This window comes from Macrobrachium nipponense, chromosome 27 (assembly GCF_015104395.2).
Source record: "Macrobrachium nipponense isolate FS-2020 chromosome 27, ASM1510439v2, whole genome shotgun sequence".
Classification (NCBI taxonomy): Eukaryota; Metazoa; Arthropoda; class Malacostraca; order Decapoda; family Palaemonidae; genus Macrobrachium; species Macrobrachium nipponense.
The window spans coordinates 15,573,266-15,576,070 of record NC_087216.1 but is presented as its reverse complement, the minus strand read 5'-3'; the positions used below and the strand labels follow the sequence as shown (position 1 = coordinate 15,576,070).

Genomic DNA, 2,805 nt, shown 5'->3' with positions numbered 1-2,805 from the left:
AGTCATGAAGTCTAAAAATCAGACCCGGAGTCATGAAGTCTAAAAATCAGACTCAGAGTCGTGAAGTCTAAAAATCAGACTCAGAGTCATGAAGTCTAAACAAAAAATCAGACCCAGAGTCATGTGAAGTCTAAAAAAATCAAGACCCGGAGTAATTTAAAGTCAAAAAACAGACCCAGAGTCATGAAGTATAAAACCAAACCCGGAGTCATGAAGTTAAAAAATCAGACCCGGAGTCCTGAAGTAAAAAATCAGACCCAGAGTCATGAAGTCAAAAAAACCAAAAAAACAAATCCGGAGTCCTGATGAAGTTTCAAAAAAATCAGACGGATCATGGAAGTCAAAAATGAAGTCAAAAACAAACCGGAGTCAATGAAGTCTAAAAATCGACCCGGACCCGGGAGTCATGAAGTAAAAAAAAACCAAACCCGGAGTCATGGAATGTAAAACAAAAAAAATTCACGACCTGGAGTCATGAAGTCAAAAAGCTGGACCCGGAGGTCATGAAGTCAAAAAAACCGACACCCGGAAGTCATGCGAACGGTCAATAAATCAGACCCGAGGAGTCATGAAGTCCAAAAAACAGGAACCCGGAGTCATGAAGTCTAAAAATCAGACCCGGAGTCAAAAGTCTAAAAATCAGACCCGGAGTCATGAAGTCAAAAAACAGACCCGGAGTCATGAAGTAAAAAAACAGACCCGGAATTATGAAGTCTAAAAACAGACCCGTAATCATGAAGTCTAAATATCAGACCCGGAGTCATGAAGTCAAAAAACAGACCCAGAGTCATGAAGTCAAAAAACAGACCCAGAGTCATGAAGTCAAAAAACAGACCCAGAGTCATGAAGTCAAAAAACAGACCCAGAGTCATGAAGTTAAAAAATCAGACCCGGAGTCATGAAGTAAAAAATCAGACCCGGAGTCATGAAGTCAAAAAACAAACACAGAGTCATGAAGTCTAAAAATCAGACCCGGAGTCATGAAGTCAAAAAATAAACCCGGAGTCATGAAGTCTAAAAATCAGACCCAGAGTCATGAAGTAAAAAAACAAACCCAGAGTCATGAAGTCTAAAAATCAGACCCTGAGTCATGAAGTCAAAAAACAAACCTGGAGTCATGAAGTCTAAAAATCAGACCCGGAGTCATGAAGTCAAAAAACAGACCCGGAGTCATGAAGTCAAAAAACAGACCCGGAGTCATGAAGTCAAAAAACAGACCCGAAGTCATGAAGTATAAAAACAAACCCGGAGTCATGAAGTCTAAAAATCAGACCCGGAGTCATGAAGTATAAAAACAAACCCGGAGTCATGAAGTCTAAAAATCAGACTCGGAGTCAAAGTCTAAAAATCAGACCCGGAGTCATGAAGTAAAAAATCAGACCCGGAGTCATGAAGTCAAAAAACAGACCCGGAGTCATGAAGTCAAAAAATCAGACCCGGAGTCATGAAGTCTGAAAATCAGACCCAGAGTCATGAAGTAAAAAATCAGACCCGGAGTCATGAAGTCAAAAAACAGATCCGGAGTCATGAAGTCTAAAAACAGACCCGGAATCATGAAGTCTAAAAACAGACCCGGAATCATGAAGTCTAAAAATCAGACCCGGAGTCATGAAGTTAAATTCAGACCCGGAGTCACGAAAATTCAGACCCGGAGTCATGAAGTAAAAAAACAGACCCGGAATCATGAAGTAAAAAAACAGACCCGGAGTCATGAAGTCTAAAAACAGACCCGGAATCATGAAGTCAAAAAACAGACCCGGAATCATGAAGTCTAAAAACAGACCCGGAGTCATGAAGTCTAAAAACAGACCCGGAGTCATGAAGTCTAAAAACAGACCCGGAGTCATGAAGTCTAAAAACAGACCCGGAGTCATGAAGTCTAAAATCAGACCCGGAGTCATGAAGTAAAAAAACTGACCCGGAGTCATGAAGTCAAAAAACAGACCTAGAGTCATGAAGTCAAAAAACAGACCTGGAGTCATGAAGTCAAAATTCAGACCTAGAGTCATGAAGTCAAAAAACAGACCCAGAGTTATTACGTCAAAAAACAGATTTTCAAAGGAACTCGTCATTTATCTGTGTTGCAAGGAAATATAGCAGGACGAAGCTGCATGATTATCAGGAGGTCTCTCTCGTTGGGGCCAATTTCCGTTGTGTGGCCCCAATTTGCATACCTTCCTCGGAAAAGAGTTCCTGATGACCTTCTCCTCCTCTCGGTATGTTTCTATTTCAGAGAGAGGTTTACTGAACGAAAGACGAGATGTATCACACATCAGATGGATGATACGTTTTCAAATTTAAGAATGTTGTAGTAGGGTGGAAGTATGCAGGGCAAGAAGGGCGTAGTCCTTTAGATAGATAGAATACAGAAATTAGGCCAAATGTCAAGCGTTGGGACCTCTGAGGTCATTTAGCGCTGAAAGGGACATCGACGGTAAAAAGGTTTGAAGGGTGTAACCGGGGGAAAACCTCCCAGTTGCACTGGGAATCAATTGTTAGGAGGGAGTGGAAAGTAAGAAGAGAAAGAGAATATGAACAGATATTCAGTAAAAGGAATGAAGGGGGTTGCAGCTAGGGGCCGAAGAAACACTGCAATGAAACCTCAATAATGCCTACAGTGCACCGCTTGAGGTGCGAGGAATGACATCACTTCCCCCCTACAGGGTCGAATCCTTTAGTTCTCATCTTGTTTTGAGAGAGAGAGAGAGAGAGATAGCTTTACACTGATTATTGCTTCCCTTCGTCTTCCTTATCTTTCTTCTCGTATTTTCTTCTGCTATCAGTGCCGCTTCTAGCCAAGACGAA

The 2,805-nt window shown here is 41.5% G+C and overlaps 1 pseudogene; it reads left to right on the top strand.

Moving 5' to 3' along the window:
* Positions 1–609: 609 nt before the first annotated feature.
* Positions 610–1,876, top strand: LOC135200468 (uncharacterized; annotated as a pseudogene).
* Positions 1,877–2,805: the final 929 nt, after the last annotated feature.